This window comes from Sciurus carolinensis, chromosome 7 (genome assembly GCF_902686445.1).
Source record: "Sciurus carolinensis chromosome 7, mSciCar1.2, whole genome shotgun sequence".
NCBI classification, from domain to species: domain Eukaryota; kingdom Metazoa; phylum Chordata; class Mammalia; order Rodentia; family Sciuridae; genus Sciurus; species Sciurus carolinensis.
The window spans coordinates 109,236,178-109,259,618 of NC_062219.1; the positions used below are offsets into that span (position 1 = coordinate 109,236,178).

General features: G+C 40.5%; 1 protein-coding gene across 5 annotated transcripts in view; it reads left to right on the plus strand.

The window, feature by feature from the left end:
• Positions 1 to 11,037: 11,037 nt before the first annotated feature.
• The window catches only part of Adgrf5 (adhesion G protein-coupled receptor F5), a 97,178-nt gene continuing 84,774 nt past the window's right edge, over positions 11,038 to 23,441 (plus strand). For 4 of the 5 annotated variants that reach the window (XM_047558091.1, XM_047558095.1, XM_047558093.1 and 1 more), the window contains exon 1: positions 11,039 to 11,283. The gene's annotated coding sequence lies outside the window, so the exon portion shown is untranslated. Of the gene's footprint in view, positions 11,284 to 23,441 lie in introns of all 5 variants that reach the window. The other variant, XM_047558094.1, reaches the window with a different exon arrangement.

Consider the following 23,441-nt stretch of genomic DNA (forward strand, 5'->3'; position numbering starts at 1 on the left):
GAGGATGGCTCAGGAGAATTTGACCCTCTCATTGCCCCCTGTTGGAAAATCCCAGAGGAATGGAGGGCAGGAGGGCTAGGCTCTGTTTTTTCGCCCAATACATGGGATAAGAACGCCAGCAATTTGTTTTTTTATACTAATGGAAAGTCAGTGAGCATTCATAGAGTTGCCTGTTGGGAGAATTCAATTAATTAATCCATATTAAGCACTTGGCATACAGTAAGTATTCCATGAATTTTTGGTATTTTATTTTATAAGTCATAGAGAGTATATAAGACAGGGAAAGGCTACCAAAGTGATGTAGAAGATATGTACTATAGATATTTAGTGAGGGGAAAGATTTCTTCCAGCATCATTTACTGGAGAAAGGTTTGTGGAGGAATTTGTGCTGGGCACATGGACCTATTTGAGACTTTGATGGCAAACTGCAACTGGAAGGCTGGTTCCTTGCAGAAGAGGAAAGGAAAAGGCTTGTGGGAGGGAGAGAAGGCAATTCAGAACCAAGGTTATGTACTGAAGAGCAGAAGCATTGTAAAGGTAGACTAGGCATAGGCTGGGACAGTTTTAAATGACAATCCAAGGAGTGAAGTCTCTTGGTAGGCAGTGGGCATGTACAGTGCAGTCATCATGGGAGGATTGAAAAGAGAGTGTCTCAATCATAGTAGTACTTTATGGAAAAGAACCTGACGGCAGAGTGTTGTTAGATGGTGGGAAGGATGGCAATCTGAGAGCAGAAGATAATTTCCAGTAGTTCAGGAGGAGAAAAATGAAGGTATGGAGTGACAGTAGTGGATGTGTAAGTACTTAGGCACATTCGAAAGAGCTGTCAAAGTGAGGATCAGCTGCAGGTTCTGGAATCCAACCTGGACCTGGGGAAAGGAGGTGGGGCTGAGAAAATGAAGGAATCAGAAGTAATGCACTGTAGGTTTGAACCTGGTTGACTAACTGAATGGTGTTACCAAAACCAGGACAAGGGATATACTTTGGGAAATGTTCTCCTTTAAAGAGGAATGAAGAAGTGCCTGGTAGGGAGGGAAAAAATGGGTAGAAGGTGACTCTAGGTGATATAATGCTAAGACATGAAAAAAGTTTCAAAAAAGAATTGTTTTACATGTTAAATGCTTCAAGATGACATATGAAAAAAAGTCCATTTGCTCAAAGTCCTTGGTGACTCAAAAGAGAATGGCTTAGGGAGACAGATGATCAAGAGCTTCAGAGAGAAGGAAGAGAACAAGTGATTATGATTTGGGGTTTTGAGAAATTTGGAAGCAAATGAAAGGGAAAAGACAGGGTGGTAATCCAAGGATAGTGAGAGTCAAGGAAGATTTACTGTTGAAATTTTTGGAATAAGTGATATAAACACATTTTTAGGCAAAGGGATTAAGGATTAACTAGGGGGTCAGAGCTCAAGAGCTAGCTACCGAGCCCTGGAAATCTGTGCTAAGCAACTATGGGAACCCAGTGGTGGCTTTCTATTCAGTAATCTTTTGTAATTTCTTCAATATCCTTTTGTGACCTTTCCCATGAGTCCCAGAGAGAGCAGAGAAGATGGCTTCATGGATTCCCAAGGACTAGAATTTTCTGGGGACACAGTGGAATATCAAGAAAGAAAGATATGATGCAAATTTGACAGAGAGTGTTTAAACATCTATCCACAGCATCTGGGTTAGTGGGAAGGTAGGAGAAGCTGAAGGAGTTGGAAGTGGGGCCTCAGTGAAGCCAGAGTCCCATGAAGTGAGGAAGGGAAGGGAAGAGGGTATTCCCACTTCCATCCCCAATTCAAACTTAATCATCTATTTTGAAATTACTGCAGTATCAGATGGTGACACTGTGCACAACATAGGGTGATTGACATTCAGATGGGATGAATGTCATTGTCATTGAAGTGATCGAGGAAGTGAAAGGCCAGGAACTTGAAAGTGAGGGAAAGGATAGAAAATGATGGCAGAGTGAAGAGTGACTGTGTGAGCCAGGTGCCAGTCTTCAAGGAAGAGAGAAGAGCAAGAGGAGATGGATCAGTATGAAAGGAGTGGGAAAGTGACAGGGAGAGGGAAGAATCTGTACCTGGCAGCAGGGATGGGCATGGTCACCCAGGGAGACAGCAAGAGATCAGAAGGTGAGCCCTCCCTACGCTATGCATACTGCTGGGTCACAGAAATGCCTCAAGGGAGAAACTATCTATCCTGCAGACCCAGGAAGACCTGCCTCACCAGGGACTTCCACATTATCACAGTCCTGACTCCTGGATGGTGAGGTGATTTCCCACAGTCGCGTCTTTGAAGGGAACTGCTCTCTGTTTACTTATTCACTTCACCTGAGATACTGAATGGCAAAACTCAGCCATTCAGTGGTCTGAGACAAGGACCATCCCTTGCCTAATATTGAAGTCAGAGGTTAGAGAAATTTAGCATTAAAGCCATAGCTTTCTTCTCTTTTCCATCACTAAAAAAAAAAAAAAAAAAAGAGGTGGAAAAGAAAAAGGAAAAAATTTAGTGTACTTTCACACCACACTGGCTTGTTGCTAAAATTCCATGAGTCAACCCAACCAACCAAATAAAATAAGCAGAATTTTTATCTGGATGCAGTATGCCTGAATTTAGTTGTTACAAACAAATTCCTCTCTACATCATCCAAATGCAATAATTGATTTTTTTATCCTTCCAAAGATTTATACACTTAAAAGCAAGTTGTCTTTATGAAATTTTTAGATATATTCATTGAGGTTTTACACAATCTCTTGAACTGTATTAAAGGGAATAGAGACTCCTGAGCTGTCAGTACAAGCAAGGACCAGCCCCTGCTGGGCCTGGACCACTTATGTGTGGGACCCATGGGAGGTACTGTACCTCAAGGGGACTTTCAGGATGCAAGGTTCCATTTCATTTGGAAGAGATGAACAAATCTGAGAGAGATAGAGGCAGAGTGCAGCCCTTTCCTCAGTGACTGAAGATAATTATAGTCTTTCCTAGATTTCTTTTTCTAGTAACTTTTTTCTACCTCGATTGCAGGTGGAGGATAAAAAAAAGTGCTTAATCTGCGACTCAAAATGAGTGTATGTATTAGTAACATCACTCTTTTCTTTTTTAAAGTCAAATTTAAGAAAAACAAGCATCTATATTACATACCATGTAGAATTAAAAGTTGATACTTTGCATTTTCGTTTTTGGTTTTACATCAGACATAAAGCAGCTTAGTCCTATTCCCTGTCTTCCTCCTCCTGACTGGTGTTGTTAATTATATTTTAAACTTATATCATTGTGCATTTATTTTTCTGCAACTGATTTTTCCCCACTTTTTCCTCTAGTTTTTTTTTTTCACTTATTAATGTTATCTATTCATGCTGGCACAAATAGACCTAATTCATCAGTCCAGTAATAATGCAAAATTTTTTTATCCATTTCCCTAGTTTGTGTGTGTGTGTGTGTGTGTGTGTGTATGTGTGTGTGTGTGTGAGAGAGAGAGAGAGAGAGAGAGAGAGAGAGAGTTTCTTTGGGTGCTAATTATTATAAAGAGCATTACAATTGAACACCCTTATATTTTCTCCTTGTATACATAGGGAAGACTCTCTGGAATGTATACCATGACCAGAATTTTGAGCTATCCTGGATGATGCTGAACTGCTCTTTAAAGTGATTTACCAAATTATACTTTAGTAATTGGTAGTAAGTTATTAATTGCATTCTTCAAACACTTAGCTTTGAGAATTCCTAATTCCCTAAAACACTCAGTTTATGTATGTACAGATGTATGTATTTCTTTAATTTTTCCTTTTTTTTTTTTTTTTTTTTGTATGGGGGATTGAACCCAAGGATGTTTTACTTTCCAGTTACATCTCCAGCCTTTTTTTTTTTTTTTAATTTTGAGGCAGGGTCTTCTCAGTACATTGCTGAGATTAGTTTCAAACTAGAAATCCTCCCGCCTCAGTTGCCTGAGTTACTGAGATTACAGATGTGCATCACCATACCCAATTTGACTCTTTTATTTTTAATGGAAGTACATAATGCTCATTTGCTCAGGTGAACCTTTCTTTTTTCAAGAACAAGCCCACTCATGTTCCACGTACATGTTCCCTCGTTGATAGGCCTGATCCTATGGTTACACATTTCCTTTCATCTCTCAATGAAATAATGAAAATGAGGGCTCCTTAATACTGCTCCCAGCTCTGTCTTCTGTGGCAAATGTGATGTCAGTAGATGGCAAAGAGAAAAACTGTAAAGGGAACAGGGCTAGCCTCTGATGCAGGAGAACCAAAGCTGGCATGACTGGCCTTGCCTCACAAGCTCTTTTATTTAGCTCTTGCCAAAATGGCTACCTGGCATGACAGGGGATCCCTGAGCACCTTGCAGAGCACATTTGTTCTGGTACTGGCCATGGTTGTTTCTACTCCAAAATCAAGATTCATTCTTTCCAGGAAAAACCAAACTCACACACTGAGCTGTTAGGTGTGTCATTTCTCCCCTCCAAATAATGGAATCAATTGCAAAATTCACTGTAAAGGTAAAAACAAAACAAAACAAAAGGCTGCAGGTACATGGGTTTATTTCTGGAATCTCTGTCCAGTTCCATTTGTCTATGTGACAGTTTTTCTGCCAGTGGCATGCTGTTGTGGTTACTGTGTCTCTGTGGTATGTCTTAAAACAGGTATTGTGATACCTCCTTTTGTTCAAGATTGCTTCAGCTTTTATTCAGCATATTGTCTTTTGAATTTCATAAGAATTTTAGAATTATTTTTCTGGTTCTGTGAAGAATGGCATTGGTATTTTGACAGAGATTGCTTTGGGTAGGATGGACATTTTAACAACATTAATTCTTTCAATCTAGGAACATCTGAAGTCTCTCAATAATTTTGTTTTATTTATTTTTTCTTTTTTCTTTTTTTAAATGCCAGGGCCTTGCGCTTCCTAAGCACATGCTCTACCATTGAGCTTTGCCCTCAGCTCCTTCTTTAATTTCTTTTAGCACTGTTTTATAGTTTTCATTCTAGAAGACTTTCACTTCTTTAGAAAAGTTTTTCTAGGTATTTTATTTTATTTTAGTTATTGCAAATGAGTTTGCTTTCCTGATTTCTTTTTCAGCAAACTCATTATTGTTATATAGAAAAAGTATTGACTTTTTGTATTTTTAATTTATATCCTACTACTTTGCTGAATTCATAGTCTTTTGGGGTAATCTTTAGGATAACACACACACACACACACATAAAATCTAATCATTTGCATAGAGAAATAGTGACTTCCTCTCTTCCTGTTTGTATAGTTATTATTTATTTTTCTTGCCTAATTGCTCTGGCTAAAATTTCTAGTACTATATTGATTAAGCAATAGAACTGGACACCTTTGTCTTATTCTTGATTTCAGAGGAAATTGCTTTCACTTTTTCCCCATTCAGTGATGTTAGCTGTGGGTTTGTCATACATAACCTTTTTTATGTTGAGTTATGATTCTTCTATGCATAATTTGTTCAGGGATTTTATCATAAAAGGATACTGAATTTTATTAAGTACTGTTTTGCATCTATTGAGATAATTGCATGATTTTTATCCTTCATTCTATTGATATGACATATTAATCGATTTGAATATGTTGGATCACATGTTGTATACTTGGGATGAAATCAATGGTGAATGGTTTTTTTGTACCAGAATTGAGCCCAGAGGTGAGACACTTAACCACTGAGCCTCATCCCCAGTCTTTTTTATGTTTTATTTTGAGACAGGGTCTTGCTAAGTTGCTTAGGACTTTGCTAAATTGCTGAGACTGGCTTCAAACCTCAGCTCCTACTACCTCAGCCTACCAAGCTACTGGAATTACAGGTGTGCAAGACTGTGCCCATCCTTGTTACTGTTTTGTTGAGAATTTTTGCATCTTTATTCATCAGAGATATTGTTCTATAATTTTTTTAATTGTGTCTTCGTCTGATTTTGGTAATAGGGTAGTGCTGGCCTTATAGAATGAGCTGGGAAGTGTTCCCTCCCTTTAAAGTCTATGAAACAGCTTCAGAAAGTCAGCTATTTTGCTGCTGTGACTAAATGATCTGACCAGCTTAATTACAGAGGAAGAAAGGTTCATTTGGAGGTTCATGGATTTAGAGGTCTTAGTTCAAAGGAGGAGGGCTCACTTTCTCATGGCTTGAGGTGAGCCTGAACATCATGGTGGAAGAACGTGGCAGAGACAAACAGCTCACATCATCAGAAAGCAGAGAGCGACTCCATTCTCCAGATACAAAATATATACTCCATAGCCACGCCCCAATTCCCACCTCCTTCAGCCACGCCCTACACCACTTCAATTAATCCCGTTAGGGATTAATTCACTGATTGAGTTAAGACTCTTAAAACCCAATCATTTCTCCTCTGAACTTTCCTGCATTGTCTCACATGTGAGTTTTTGGGGGACACTTCACATCCAAACCATAACAGTCAGCCTCTATCTGCACTGACGGTTTTCTGGGGAGACTCTGAACCTTAGCCCTGCCAAGGAGAGCCTCTTTCCCCCAAATGTGTAGACAGGGTTTCTCTTCTATACTATAGTCCCCGGTGTCTGAATCTTACAGGTTTTGAGTGTCCTCTTGCTGATCTGCAGTTTTGTCAGTCACCCACCTTGAAACACAATTATACACCTGTTACTTTGTTTCTTCTTTAGGGAAGAGAAGGTGAGGGCTGAGTACCTCTACCTGGCAATCATGTTCTCCCATCATTTACTTTGGTCATCAGCATGCTTAGTTTATTCTGGTTTTATTTTACATACTTGGGGAACATATACAATTAGTCAAAATATTTAATAAAATGATTCTGCCAATGCAAAGTCCTAAAACAGCTAGTAAGTTATATATATATGTCAGAGTTATATATCACCTGACTCTTGTCAAAAGATCATTTTAAAAAAGATGAAATCATAACTCTTTTTTTTGCCCGTTTTTTTATTTTTTTAATTTATTTTTATTGTAAACAAATGGGATACATGTTGTTTCTCTGTTTGTACATAGAGTAAAAGCATACCATTTGCATAATCATACATTTACGTAGGGTAATGATGTTTGATTCATTCCGTTATTTTTTCCTTCCCCCCCACCCCTCCCACCTCTCTTTTCCCTCTACACAGTCCCTCCTTCCTCCATTCTTGCCCCCCTCTCCCCCCCCCCTTATGTGTCATCATCCACTTATCAGTGAGATCATTCGTCTTTTGGTTTTTCAAGATTGCCTTATCTCACTTAGCATGATATTCTCCAATTTCATCCATTTGCCTGCAAATGCCATAATTTTATTATTCTTTATAGCTGAGTAATATTCCATTGTGTATATATATATATATATATATATATATATATATATATACCACAGTTTCTTTATCCATTCATCAATTGAAGGACATCTAGGTTGGTTCCACAGTCTGGTTATTGTGAATTGAGCAGCTATGAACATTGATGTAGCTGTATCTCTGTAGTATGCTGATTTTAAGTCCTTTGGGTATAGGCCAGGGAGTGGGATAGCTGGGTCAAATGGTAGGTCCATTCCAAGTTTTCTAAGGAATCTCCACACTGCTTTCCAGATTGGCTGCACTAATTTGCAGCCCCACCAGCAATGTATGAGTGTACCTTTTTCCCCACATCCTCTCCAACACCTATTGTTGCTTGTGTTCTTGATAATTGCCATTCTAATTGGGGTGAGATGGAGTCTTAGTGTAGTTTTGATTTGCATTTCTCTTATTACTAAAGATGGTGAACATTTTTTCATATGTTTGTTGATTGCTTGTAGATCTTCTTCTGTGAAGTGTCTGTTCATATTCTTAGCCCATTTGTTGATTGGGTTATTTGTATTCTTGGTGTAGAGTTTTTTGAGTTCTTTATAGATTCTGGGAATTAGTGCTCTATCTGAAGTATGAGTGGCAAAGATTTTCTCCCACTCTGTAGGCTCTCTCTTCGCATTGCTGATAGTTTCCTTTGCTGAGAGAAAGCTATTTAGTTTGAATCTATCCCAGTTATTGATTCTTGCTTTTATTTCTTGTGCTATGGGAGTCCTGTTAAGGAAGTCTGATCCTAAGCCAACAAGTTGAAGATTTGGGCATACTTTTTCTCCTATAAGATGCAGGGTCTCTGGTCTGTGAAATCATAACTCTTGTACAAATGTGAAATAAACATGCAACAGAGATTTGATCTGACTCATGAACTAAGAAGGGGACAGTAAGATGTTAAAACTCCTTTAAAAGCAAATGTTAAGAGAAAACATTTATAATTTATACATAGACATCTAGGAACTTGATAATAGAAATAAAACTAGATAACTTCTTATAGTGCATGAAAATATAATGTTCGGAATAATAATTTATCCAGACTGAAAATCATTTATATCTCTACCACACAAAATTGATTTGCATTTCTATGAAAAATAATAATTTGCATCACTATCAGTTTCTACATCTTTCAGGATTACAAAATAGACAAAGATAATTAAAGGCATATACCCCTATAGATTCAGCTTCCATCAAAGGGTCTGCTAGACCCTGTTGACAGGATAATCAGTCATTTGTTTCCATTTTAAAGCCTTTCACTGTCTTTTCTGACATTGACATTTCCAATAGAAATAATACCCATTAATTAGGATCCAAATTGAGAAGTCATGAAGAAAATTCAAACAATTGATTAAATAAATATGTTTTATTATGAATGTGTGCTTGTATTAAATCCCAATTCTGTTCACAAAATGAAATATCTGGAGTCACACATATTTGATGATAGATGAGCACATGGGTCTCTGTTATGGTAGCTGGTACTTCAATCAGGCAGACTCAACTGGAGCTTCTTAGTCAAGTACAGCCTTTATGAACACAAAAAGTTTCCCTTGATTCAGGGAAAATGAGAAGGAATCAGAACGTATGCTGGAAAATTCTATTGGAAACCTGTGGTGGAGGTGTTCAAAACCAAGAAATGACAAATGATGCTGTGGCTTTAATAATGTTTTGAAGTTCAAGCAAAAGGCAGAAGCGAATTTCCATGTTGTAGCAGCAGCGCTGTGGCGTGACCCTAGACCCCCTTCTGCATTTCCATTCATTGGGAGCTAGGAAAGGTGCAGGGAGTCCATCAGGAAGTGCTGAGTCAGCCCTGGTGCAGGGCTTCTAGGTGAAAAGCTGGCCTTCCGTGCTGGTTCTCCTCCTGTCCCCATGGTCTCACTGTTTTCTAACCTTTGTCCAGCCTGCGTTTCTTCCTGCCTCTCCTGCCTTTATCCCCTTCCCCTTCGTCCCTCTTTCCTTTTCACTCTTTCATTTGATATTCCCTTCTTTCTCCCTCTCTTCTCACCTCCAGTAACTTGGCGTTCTCCTTCACCCTTACTAACTTCAGTCCTCTTTCTTGTGGGCATGGCTAAGGTTTCATTTTCTGAACAGAGACCATCACTGACTCATAACAGTCTACGTGAGAAAAACAACGTTCAGCACACGACCAATAGTGGCATCTTAGCAAATACTAAAACAACGTCCCCTGTGAAGTTGCTCAGTCTTGGCTGCCAAAGTTTAAACTATAAAATTCTAACAACAAACTTGTGTTTTCCTATTTTTTTTTCCTTTCCTCTGAAGTGAATGGGTGACTTTAAATAACAATGTTCCTCCTACTAAGCCTGAACTTACACAAATCAAACACTCTGGCCCTGGGTTCTGGGGGTATAATGCTGAAACATTCAGTTCAAGACCTCATGGAGTGAGAGCCCATAAGGCAGAGGGACAAACAGACAGGCTTCCTGACTTTGAGTGTGATGAAAGAGGTAAGTATGATTTGCTAGGGAAGAATAGTAAAGGGGCACAGAAATCAGAAAATGCATTCTGGAGGATGTGAGAGTCAAAGGACTGGGTGTTGTGGGGTGGGGGACATTCTTCTTCCATAAATTGAGAGAGGTGGAAAAGGAGGGACTGTGAAAGGGACTGAAGAAAGGACAGGTGGAGGAGTTCCTTGAAGTGAAGTAGTAAAGGTTAGCCTGTGTTTTGTTAAAGCTTCTGGCTTTTATTCTTAAGCTAATAGAAGATTCGAAGCATGGGACTCATGAAGACTGCTCTTGAGAGAGTTTGCCCTTGCTGCTGGGAGGACAATGGACTGGAGGTGAGCCACTGACAAGGAACAACTGGTGTGATTTTAACTCAGTGATACGTTTGCAGTCTGTGCCTGCTCACACCCAGAGCTCAGCAGCCCCACACCCTCACCACTTTGCACCAGGCTCCAAGTGTATTGATCATCACCCCATAGAGCAAAATGGAGCTAGTCCAGGTCACTTGACAACTCAGCCTGTTAAAATCAATGCACCCAAGAGTACCTGTGCCCATGGCTGGCTTCATGGGTACACAACCTATACAGTTGCACAGAGACCTGTGCTCAGAAGTAACCCCCGCCCCGACTTGGATTAGTGTCCTGTTGTGCCATCTTGAAATTTAAAATTTTTGAATGAGTGGTCTTGCATATTTATCTTACACCAAGTCCTACAAATTATGTAGTGTCCTACTGCCAACTGTGAATAGTAGCCATCTGATAATTCCTTAAATCCTAGTATAAAATGACCTCAGGAATATAGGACTTTTTCCAAGATTAGGAGCAGCATATCTAGACTTTCCTAAGATAGAGCAGAGAGGGTCTATCCTGAGGCATGGTGGAACTGACTTCCCTAACCTGTTCTCACCTGCCTCTCACCAGCTGCTCTGTAAAACCACATCTGGACCACAGCCAGAAAATGCTTCAGTGCAGTGGAAGAGGATGAGGGCAATCTTGACCGTTGCAGAGTTAAACACTTGGAGAAACCCCAGGAAGAAAGTACTTGGGGAAAGGTAAAGCTGGTTGTCCCGTCGGCTCCCTGCTTGTTGCCCTGCTTATTCTCATTTTCATGGTTCGCAGCTTGTTTATTCTCTTCTTTCCAGTGGTCAAAGAACAAGTTTAAATTTCTTATTTCCTCTGGGGAACCTAGAGAGAGGCATGAGGCACCAAATACAGGAAGTCATGTGGAGAGGATCTCTTATTTATTACAGTCCCCATATTACTTCCCTTCTCTCAGCCTCCGCCCCCACCTCCAGCCACACTGTGTCTCCTTGTTCTTTCCTGCAGCAGAGAGCAGAAGGCAGTTCACCTCTGCTCCCTGAGGTCTGGAATCCTGCAAGCCCTGAGTGTCTGAAGGCTGTTCTTGTGAAACTACACCCTTCGCTGGTTGTGTGATTGATTGGGGCACTCTTAAGTTTCACCTCAACTAAGGGGTTTTGGGGAAGATCTTCAGTACAGGGCTGCATTTCATGAGACTGAAAACCACAGAAGAGAAAGGTAGGTACCTACACAATTTTGCTTTGTCTTGTTGAATGTGAATCAAGTTGCTCTGAGCTAGCTGTGAAGGTCCAATGTAGCACTTTCCGTTGGCTGCATGTTTTCAAGCTATGTGTCCTGTGGAGATTTGCCGATTTATGTGATCATGAGAGAAAATAGTGAGAGGGAGATGAAATTTGTGGTTTTGATTCTATACATCTTTGGGTAAAGAATCCAACATGGTACAAAGTACAACATAGTACAAAGAACATAGTACAAAGAACATAGTACAAAGAACATGAAGCCAATTCTTATTTTCTTTGTAGGGAAAAATCTTATTAGGAATAGTGTTTTTTGGTTTCTATGTAAAGGGAAAAGTTTGCCAGCTGCCTTTTTAATAATATAGCCTCCTACTATGATTTTTAAAATTAATTTCTGAGCTTTTTAGTTAAAGATGTATTAAAATTGACAGAGGATTTGGTAATAGAAACAAAACAGGTGCTTCTCATTGGAGATACCTATAAATTATAAATAAAATAAAAAGCACTTTATTCAGGGATCTGGTGGACTTACATGTTATTTTCCAGAACTTTCTATGAAAAATAGTTGCTCTTCCCAAGGTTTTCTGGAATTTGTTATAAGTAGTGACAATGTGTATCCTGTGATAGCTGAGAAATCTGATTTTATTTATTCTGTTGTGTTCATCGTCTGCAGAGATGGTGTGCATCTTTATCTGGCTGCTCTTTTTGTTCGCTGTTGAGTCCAAGGCAATGTTTTAGTTGAGACCTAGAGAAAGGTTAATGCATATTCAAATAACATTACATATTTCTCTGGATTATTGTGGGGGTTTTATGTTTTTATTTTCATTTCGTTTTGTCCTCATAATCAACTTTTCCTCTGGGAGAAATATTTTATACTGACTTCATGGAACATCAACCAATTACCCCTATCCTGCATTCCATTTTCCATATCCTACAGAGTTCTTGGGAAGATGCAGTGCAGATCATGTCCCTCTTCTCAGTGAAATATGTCATTGTACTCCACTGCTTACAGTCACATACTTCACCTGCAGTCAAGGGGCCTGCTGCTTCACGTGTTGCTTGGGAGCTTGTTGGAGATGCACATTCTCCATCCTTCCCCAGACTTATTGGATTTACATTTTACCCCGATTCCTGGGTGATCAGTCACTGACTTGAGGAGGGTAGATGAGACTTTCAAGGCCCGTTTTGCCTGCCTCACCTCTCAAACCCAGAATTTCTAACCTTACTGAATCTTGCTTCCATTTCCCCAGCTAGTGAGTGCTCTATTGCCCACCTACGTCTGGGCATGCTGTTCTTCCTGCCTGGATACCTCCATTCATTTATCTTCTCCACCCAATTACCCATTACAGCCTGATTTGCACCCCTCATTACCTCTTATCCAGTCCACCGCTTGCTGAGCATCCTCCAGGGCTGTGATTTTATGGCACTTAGTAAAATAATTCTGTCATAGCCCTTACCACCTTAAATGACAGTTGTTCTGTTTATTCTCTTCCTTGAGGAGTCATGGGTCTTTTATTTCTGAATCTGTGGCACTTGATACAATGCCTGGCATGTAGTTGTGCTCAGTCAACGTTGGTTGAATTCAGGAATGAATGAACGAATGTGTACCTTGCCTGAAGAACCTGAATTGATTATCAGAATGAGAGCTAAGTGTTTCCAGGAGCTTCCCAATCCCTATAACATTTTCCCACACTCTTTTTCTCTGAGACTTTGCCAGATGTATTTATTCAACAAATACTTTGAGTACCTGCGATGTGTCACACTTTCTAGAATCTATTTCTCCATGTGTCTGTGGATAGCCTCTCTCTCTCTTTGGGTGATTTCCCATCAGTGCTCCTATTCTTCATCACTCCAAGTCAGGGATTAGCTTTTCAGCAAATACATATTGTGCACTTTGCACATACCAGGGAGATTCCTACATGCAAGGATTGTGGCAGCAAATGACGCAGATGTGGTTCCTGCTCCATGCAACTCTCCCTGTGGAAAACTTTTTATCATCCTCTACCCTGTTCCTCCTTAAGGAAAACCTCAAGAAGCCTGCCCTCTTATAAGCATTGGCACGTCCAAGTAAAGACATCAGAAACAAAGTAGGAAAAAGTAGAGCTATGCTCTGGGGTCCTGGGTTTGCTCCTGTACCTTTGGCTCTCTTACCAGGTTGACTTTAGGTGAGACCACAAACTTTCCCAAACCTTGATTTTCTCAAGTGGTAAATAAGACAGAGCCACAGGAGAAAAAAGCCCTCAACTTCATGGAATGCACAGAGCAGACCACATTTAGGGAACCTCTGCTTTCTTGCTGCATGATAATAGAAAGACGATTCTCTGTAATTCTCTGTGTCAGAGCAGCAGAAACTCAGGGGAGCTATTTCGTTACTATGCCATGTTCTCAGCTATAGATCTTAACATTATCCTTTGGGACCTTTCCCCAGAGCACAGGGTGGCAATGGCTCCTCAGGAGCATGCCCTGTGATTTAGAGAAGATCCACTAGCTATTAATTTGGGAGTGCAGTGTCAGTTTGAAGTAGGGAAGCTGAAGAGGGAGGTAGTACCATCCTTAAGCATCCTGTGGTTTTGGAAAGCAGTCCAAAGGAAAGGAGGTGGCTCTACCAAGTGGTGCAGGAAAAATCCAGAAGCCTGTAGACACAGAGCCAGTCCCATATGTCGATCCTCACACAGGGCTCCTTTTCTCACTACATGCAGGATCTTCCTCTTCGCTCCTAAGGATTTGTGTGTTAGCCAGATTTTACCTGGAATCAAATGTTGGGGCAGAGCATGGTATCATTTGCCCCAGGCCTTGTGCTCCTGTAGGGTGCATGGATTGCTGGGAGACAACCAATACTTTCTGTTTGTTCTCGAGGCCTGACCTGCAGGCCTAAGCAAACAGCTTTGGCAGTCTCAAGGGACCACTTTGGCTCCCTTCAACTCTTTCCCTACTCCTCCATCATCTGAAGCTTCCAGATGAAATACCCCTTGGACATCTGGAATTCTTTCTTGCTTCCTGCTGCTCATCTATCCTGTCACCTCAATATTTCCCTCATGACCACCTTGGATACAGCTCACTCTCAGCAGCACGTTCTTGCTGGTCATTTCCTAATTGTTCAAATTCCATTTTATCTCTATTAATGAGCACAAGTTATAGCAGCAAAAGAGATGTTAACTGGCATGGGGAGTTTCCAGTGGAGTGCCACAGATCTCAGACTGCAGGTGAGACCAAACTTGGCTAATCAGTTCAACATTGTTCTTTTAACCAGAGGCATGTGGTGGGTTAGAAAGAGGCAGACATAGTTTTAAATCCCCCTTTGGCTACTTCCTTAAGTAAGTAATTGTACTTACTACCTTTTAGTTTTGTTTTTGACAACATCTGCTAATACATAGCAAAGTGTAGAGAAGATTGGTGAGCCAAACTGCATAGTACATTTCTTCAAGAAATATATCATCTCTTAAGAGGAAGCTCACCAAGGCGATGAAAATGAGAAAAATATCATCTGCAGAAGAATATTTGAAAGAACACTTAGGGGATATTTGAAGGAAGAAGTAAGTCTTGCAGCACATGAAGGCTGCTTTCAAATATTTAAAGGTTGCTTCCAGTGGAAAAAGAGAAGGCCACCAGATCAATTAATGGAAATTATAGACTAACAGATTTCAGCGGAATATGAGGAAGGATTTACACACCATCAGAATGGTCTAGAACCAGGAGAGCTGCCTTGTGGCGTGGTGAACGTCCTGTCCCTGGCAACATTCCATCACCCTGGAAGACCAGAGACCGGGGTGTTCCCAAAGCGATGCCTGCACTGGGTGTGGTCTCAGCGATGACCTCAAAGGTTCCTTCCCGCTACCAAGAGTCTCCTGATGTCAGTGCCCTAGCCCAAGCCATCAAATAAAGGACTGAAAAAAATCTCCAGGTCAGAGTGAGGGGGGCTGACTTTCCGCTAGCTAGTCCTCCTTTTCTGTTGCAGTGATTTTAAAATAGGATCCTTGTAACAACAATGGGTTAGGTTGGACTTCCAGGAAAAAGAGAAAAAGAAATGAGAACAATGAGGAGGGAAAAGTTCATCCCAAATTCCTCTTCTTGGGTTACTCTTTAACTAGATGGTGGGTTATTGCTTGTGCTGCAGAGACATTTCTATCTGATGGAAAATTGCCACGTTTTGGTACATTTTCAGCCGAAGTGGTGCCTGGCAGATATTAGCAAGACTCAGAGTTTCGTCCCTGATTTCTTGTCTATCTATAGATTGGAAGGACTACGACGTGGACATATGTTCCAACCACTTGGGAAATCTAATTTTGAAAAGTAAAAGCAAATGGTTCTATCATTCTCTAAATTATAAGGTCTATGGTGGGATAATCTGACTTGTGAGGGGAGGAGGGAACTGGCTGGAACTGGCTGCCTGCTCTGCACCCACCTTTATCTCTCTCTAAATAAGCTGCATTATTTACAGCCTCTATGCTAGCTGAAGACCTGGACACTTCTAAAGAAGTGAGAATTTAGCCTACGGAGGCCCAGGCGGCCCTGGGATTCTCTACTCTCCATTTATCCTTCCTGGACTCAGAAGAGCTATCTGGTCACACAGCTTGGGATCCTCATATCTTTTCAAAGACACTGGGCAGCATCTCGGCATTCTTTTTCCTTCTCCAATTTACTTCTCTTGCTTTGAGATCCTGGAAGAAGAAAAACAGGAGTCCTTTCAAACAGAAGTGGGTGTCAGCAAGTGCCACCATTTGTCAAATTGAAACAAAGTCTTGATATATTTTATTCTCTAGGTTTACCTAGGCTTGCTTTCTTAAAAACAACAATATTAAAACAATCTCTTTGAAATATAATCAACTGTGCAGGGCAAAATCATAGAAACCCTTGCAGACTGTGTGTTTATTTTTAGATGCACATCAGCCTACCCAGCATAGCAAAGCAACTGTCTAATGTCCAAAGCATGGCCCTGGGAATTTCCTCTAACAAGGTTGTGTTTCCGCCCATTGTTGCAGTACAAAGGGCAGAAGGAGGCTGGAGTGGAGGCTCATGTCAACCCCACCTAGAGTGAAATCTGGGACCTGTCATCCCTTGGTCCTTAAGGTTGTGAATGCAGCCATCAGGGGTATGGGGGTGGTCAAGTGGGAAGTAGCTTGTGATTCTGGGCAGATGCAAATGAGTAGACGTGGATGATTATTTCATCTAAAAATATCTCAGAAACTAGCGATGACAATTCCAAAACAAAGGCTCTGCTTTCTATTTGTAGTCAAGTATCTAACCCTTACCGGTGCTGTGAAGTGGACTCTTGTATAATCCTGAAACAGGGATACCATTTGAGGATGCTGGGTTGGAATGCAATTAACAAAGCAACTTTAAATATGTTTCATGTAAAAAAAAAGTCATAAAAGAACATACAGCTCTAACTAATGCACACATGTATACATACTTGTTACTTGTAAGAGCAAGTATCAGATCCTGGAATCACTCAGATTTTTGCTATTATCGTAGGTCATTTACTGATCTTTGATTTACTCATCTACCAAATGGGTAAAACAGATTCCATATCTTAACAGTTTTGGAATACATAAAGTACAATGCTACAAATAATTGAACCTAAACTGGACTTTGACTTAAGATTTTGCAATTTGGTTCTAATATGCTGTGATCTCCTTGCAAGAAATCTCTGTTAAAATATTTAACATTAAGCTTCCAATTTTTGTTTATTTCTTTTTTGCTACTGCAATGAAAGAGCTAGCAGAGCTTTCATGTCTTTGTGAAGCTCTCTCTTCAATGTGCCAGGTACACTGTTTTGGGGTCTCAGGGAGATGAAGAGGTAGGTCTCAGGTCTGCACACAGCAGTCCACAGCTGCCCTGACCCATGTTGAGCCTGTGATCTGCATTCCAGCAGCTTCATCCCCAGCCCCTGCACAATCAAAGGCCCAAGGAGCAAGAGGGACTTGCACGTACAAATGTCATCAGGGAAGGGTTGTTGGGCTTTGCCAGCAGGTGGAAATCCAGGCCACCTCCAGGATCCCAGATGCAGGAAAGCATTTTCTAGCCCTTTGGTGAGAATGCAAGAATCTTAGTAAAAATGCCTTTATGGATTGTTTTGTTTGCAAGTGTTTATTATCAGACACCCTCAGGGGTTCACGGGGCAGGTTGAGAATGTCCAAAGTGAGGCCTGGGAATTTCCTTCCACAAAGGCTGTGCTTCCTCTCTTTGTTATTCCTCAAAGAACAAGTTGAAGCTTTACTAGAGATCCTTACTTAACCCTTTCTCTTGCTTGGGCTCTTACAACTCTCCTTCACAGAAAAATTACACTGCCACCTAAGAAGCAAAATGATATTTGGATTTCAATGGTGTGCATGCACCTGCAGATGTGCAGGTACCTGTGCATTCATGTCCATGTGCGTGTGCTTGTGTGTGTGTGTGTGTGTGTGTGTGTGTGTGAGAGAGAGAGAGAGAGAAGAGGAAATAGGCAATAAACATTTCATTTTAAAATTTATAAACATTTAAAATGTATAAGCATTTTATTTAAAAAGATTTTCACTCAGTGTGATAACATGCACTTAATGATTGATCAGATCAGATAAAACATCTACCTTCTTCGACTTAATCTGCATTCCTGTTACAAATGCTGACTCAATTTCAGTTCCCTGTCTCCACAGCAGGATCCTTGAAGGATTATAGTTGGTTTTACTCCTTTAGAGTTTGCTTATTGGCTAAAGCAGGGGCATGATGAGTTGAAAGATCTGTCAAAAAATCAAGAATTATTTGTTGAGTTTACTCCACATGCCTGAACACTACTAAGCACTGAGGGAATGCAAAAGCACTGCCTGCAGAAAAATTTCAGAGCACATGACATATTTATATATACATACAGATACAAACCTTCATTTATTGTGAGGGTGCAATGAAGCCAGATAATTGTTTGGGTTAAGGACAGAAAAGATTAGAAAAGGGACATGATCCCTTGTCCATCCTGGGACTCTTCAACGTTTTCATGGTGTCTTTACTGTCCTCAACCCTCCAAGCACCAGCACAGGAGAGCACCCACATGCACACTGACACATCCACACCTTGCTCTCAGGAGGCAGTTTGCTATCTTGAAGGAAATCCCTTGGCCTTGTCACACCGATTCCATGCTAGTTTCAACCTTGACACTCATCTCTTGGTCCTCCCCTCCTTCCCTAAAGGAAACATCCAGAACTTCACTCTCACTGGCTCCTGTCCTCCCAATGACTTCACTACATCCCCTTTTATTGGCTCTTTTCCACTGACATATAATTCACATCTTAAAATAATAGAAGCAGCTCTTACCCTCCCATGTTCCTCTTCATCTGCCTTTCCCCTCAGAATTCTTGAATCAAGGATGTTTGTGTCTTTCTCTCACCACTAACCATTCCCTGTTCTGTGTCCCTGATCCCAGGTATACCTTCATAATCACCCTTGCCAAGATTCTCTATCACCATTATGCCCTCAAATCCATCTCATTTCATCATCAAAGCATCTGGAGCCATTGACTACTATGTCTCCTGGTCTTGTTGCTCTCTCTTGGGATGCCACAGACTTCTTTCTGGCTTTCTTCCTTCTCCTCTGGCTATGACTTCTTAGTTTACTGTGCAGGTTCCTTTCCCACTGCTTTCCCCTCAACTTCCTGATAACTTGACCTGGGTCACCTTCTTTTCTCTATCCTCCCTGTAGCCCTGCTGAAGTACATTCCTCTGCCTAGAATTTTCTTTCTTCCTTTCTCTGTTAACTACTCTCTGAAGCCTATTTTAAATGTCACCAGCTTCATCCCCCCATCTCTCTGCAGAACTGGCCTCTGTTCTAGGTGCCTTGAGGCACTTTCCCCATGCCTCCCTTCCAGTGCTTTCCTTTCAAACCTCAGTGCACGTTCTCAGGTGCTTCTTTCCTAGGACAGGGTGCCATCCAATTCATGTCTTCATTCCTAGTCCCTGGCATCATACCTGGGGCACATTAGGTTTTCTATAAATGTTTGCTCATTAGGAATGCAAACGTGTCTTTTCACAGTAACTTAATTCTAACCAAAGTAACATCTTGTACTGTTTCTGGATGGTTGTGATAGCAAATTTTAATTTTAATGTAATATTTAAATTATTCATGTTTAGACTACTAACCAATTTGTTACCTTTTCTCAACATCAGAATCACAATTCTGAACACTTCCTGAATTTTTAATCCTTGTTTAAAAGCAAGAAATGAATGACAATTTGGATTTCAGGCTGTATTTCAATCTACATTCAGGAACAATTTCTGAGTGTGTCATGAATGGTACTGTATATTCATTCACATACCTTAAGCATGGTGCTGTGAAGTAACAGAAATAATATTATGTCAAGGCTGCTGCTTCACTGTGCATGGTGGCATTGCATAGATTTTCCCATAGTTGTACCTGTAGACTTGTCCTTTCTTCTTTCAAAGCACAGACTGCCAAGTTTTCCAGAGAACTGTGGTGATCACAGAGAATGAGCCTGTGTACTGAGGCAGTAGAGAGTCCATCCAATCTCCTCCCTCCTAGGAGCATGAGGGACAGAGAAGGGTCTTAGGGTATAGGGCAGAGGTTCATCCAACTCAGAGTGGTGGGTGAGGTTCTATGTCCCTTTTGGCTCTCAGGAGAAAGTATGTGCCCTGCTAATTTTGGAAAAATCTAATTTCTTTAAAATCTCTATTTTGGGTTTTTATAATAATATGCATAGAATATTAGTATAAGAAATGTAAATGACAAAGGAGATACTGGTGATGCAAAGCATGGTTTGTCTAAGGGTGGTCTAGAGACCAGAACTGATTGGAGTGTTGGCCAAAATGCAGATTCCCAGGCTTCCGGAACCTATTAAATCAGAAACTGTGTGTGTGTGGGGGGGCAGTTGGCACAGGTGGGACAGCAGTGCTGCAGAATCCACACTTTCCAACCAGCTCCAACCTGTGGATGATTTATGTCCTATAGTATTAAGACAGAGTTCCACACAAAGCAGTTCTCAAAAATGTTTGTCCAGGCAGCAAATTGGTCATTCAGGAATATGAATGAATTTGTTGGTAAAAAGGATAGAATTTTTAAAATAAAAATATACAACCAAATTGCTAACATAACCTGACATGTAATTAGAGAATGAAACTGGGCTGCTTATAATAGAAATTAGTAATTTTCTGCAAAATTAATCTATTTTCCCATCTGTTGTCTGTAAGCTCTACTTGCTTATTTTATCAGGCAATTCTGCCCATTGCTTGTATGCCTAGGTTTTGTATCTAATGTAAATTACAAAATCTGAGTGTTGTTTTTTACTTGAAACTCATCTCAAGCAAATAATTTCATAAACTACAAATTTCAGTATTGCATGAGTTCATTTATTGTACTGAATGAGCCTTCAAAAAGTCAGACCCTTAATTAAGGAATTGACTAATAAGTATTTCCAATTTACTAATATATCCTAATTATGTTTTTATCTCAAAACTAAACTGCCAAACCACAGTGTGTACACATGCGTGTACACACACACACACAGACACACACTGATGACACACAAGGGTCATGAGTGTGCAGTCTTAGTGGGGGACCTGTAGGGCACTGTATCAGAAGAAGAGATGGAGAAAGAAATAGTGGGAGTTTAGAGAGGCAAAAGCAGTTTGGAGAGATAAAGGGAGACACACACACACACACTCACACACACATATAAAAAAATAGAATCTAAAAGTGTTCTATATGGAGGTTTCTAAGAAGCTTCTTAGGACTTTCTGGTTCTTTTTGGTCTGGGGAGGGGAGGGTGCAATGGGAAGTAAGCAGCACTTAGCCTGACCATGATGGTCATTTCACGAGACCTACGTATACCAAAACGTCACCTTGTGCAACATAAATGTAAACAATTTTCATTTGTCAGATATATTTCAATAAATCTGGGGGAGAAAAGGAGTAGGAAGAGGTAAGCTGGTTGTGGATGCAGAAACTGTAATTATTAAGGGTTTTAACTGAAGACAATTGTGTATGTGTGCGTGTTGGGAAAGAAAAACGATGCCCCCCCTGGACTAAGCCAAGAGCTTGTCTATCTGTCAGTATTTCTCGAAGTGATTCCAGAGCTTCTGATCCAGTTGGTTTAGGCCTGAGGACTAGGGATCAGTATTTTTTTCAAAGTGAGAACCACTATGATAAAAAATAATCATGCTGCATCTCAGTGGTTATTAAGCTTTTGTATAATTCAGAACCACCCAGAAAGTGTCAAAACACTGGTTCCTGGAGTCCACTGCCTGTATTTTGAATTCGGAAGTCTCAGGGAGGATTTGTTTTTCTAACAAACTTCCAGGTGGTGCTAAGAGAACTTGTTGCATGTGTATACTGAGCAGAATCTCGGAGTGCAAATCCAGGAACTGAGTCAAATTATTTGGGCATGTCTTTAGTCTCACTAAAATTTGAAATGTCCTGGAAGGAAAAATTACTAAATCTCTTATCTTCTTTGCTATCAATGCTTCTCTTACTAACATTTTGGTAGTTTAAGAAAATCCAACCCAAATATTTCTGACAATTCTGGTTCATTTTGGTCTTGTCAGAGGTCAAAATATGGTGACTTGTAGGGTTCTTTGGAATTTAAAAAATTAGTTCTCTGAAGTTGGTGTTTGCTAAGCAGGAAGCCACTTGTCGCCCAAAACAAACACTTGAGTCAAGCATTTGCTCTTTTGGAGGCCTCAGAGCTGTGGCTTTGGAGCATGTTTCTCTATATTCTAGAACAGTCCAAATCTGAGTCTCTATGAAATGGGCTGTCAATGTGGAAATGGGAGATCTGTGTCTCTGAGTGTGGTCAGCTGGTGAAGACCTAAATATATCCTAAGGGCTGTTATTTCCTTCTTGAAAGATAAGGCAGGAAGAGGCTGGGAAATCCAAACTCAACTGGACAGATGGATGGGGAAGAAGGGATCCTGTGTGCTTATTTTCCCCTTTGTTTACAAAACCAAAACAAATTTTAAAATCCAAAGGCCAAAATACCTTCTCTAATGTCACAGTCACAAATGAAATCACTCACATTCAACATTTGGAAGAAAAAGTTGGATGTGAAAAATAAGCAGCAGAATTAATCATTAACATAAGCAAGTGAGGAATCAGAATGAGGCCCACAGGATCGGATAAAGAGAGCAAATCATAAGAGGAAAGTTTCTGGGAAGTTTTATAATCAGCTCTGCAGCCTGAACTAAAGCATATTAAAATGGAAATACCATTCCAAATTTCTGGAAGCACCTAGGATTCCTCATTCATCCAAGGTGGATTCAACTCCATTCACCACCTCTATTCCATACAGAAGGAAGGGTCTAAATGTATGTTTGAAGATTTCCTATACAATTTGTCACCTTTAGTTTACCAGTGAAATTAGATGGTACTCCCTATTCCAGATCCTCACAAACAAAAATCAACCCTTACTGAAAGTCACTTTTGAGTTTTGAAACAATGAGTTCAAAGGGAAGTCGCTAAAAATAATTCGAATTAACAGTGATTGTATAAAAAGGAAATAAATGGAAAACTACTTTCGTTGAGTACTAGAAACAATACGCTTTCATTAACCTGCTCTTTCCCCTCATTGGTTTAATTTTCACTCTGGAATTTTAGTTGAAGTCACCCAGATGTACCAGTTTGGTGGTCTATTTATTTGCTGTTTCTGCACAACTCGCCACAATCCTCCCAAACCAGGGCCTTCTCTCCCCTCCATATCTGTCAGCCCATCTGGTTTCTACTCAGCTTTAGCCAGGTCTGCACTATCTCCAGATACCTGAGGCTGGTTACTCAGTGACGCTGTGAAAGCAAGTTTCCCACCCTAACCAGTAGAAGAGGGTCACTAATTAAAAGAAGAATGAGTCCCAAGGACTGTGGCTTTGATATAATCAGTAAAATTGAAAGAATGGAAAAATAAAGTGAATCTGGAGAGAGGCGAGGGCTCCCTGTGAGGTATTGGAGCACATCTGAAGTGGCTTTCAGAGTGTCGCCTGCATTGTAGTCAACTGGAGAGCTTGTTAATGGAGAAAATTCTGGGACTCCACCTGAAGATCTGGAGAGAAGGTCACAAGAAGGGTCTGGGGATCCTGGTCAATGGATGCCCTGAAGGCTTATTAAGTAGTCTGCCCATGAGATTCACTGAGACCCAGTCCAAGGTACTGATCTCTGCCCACCACAATGGTC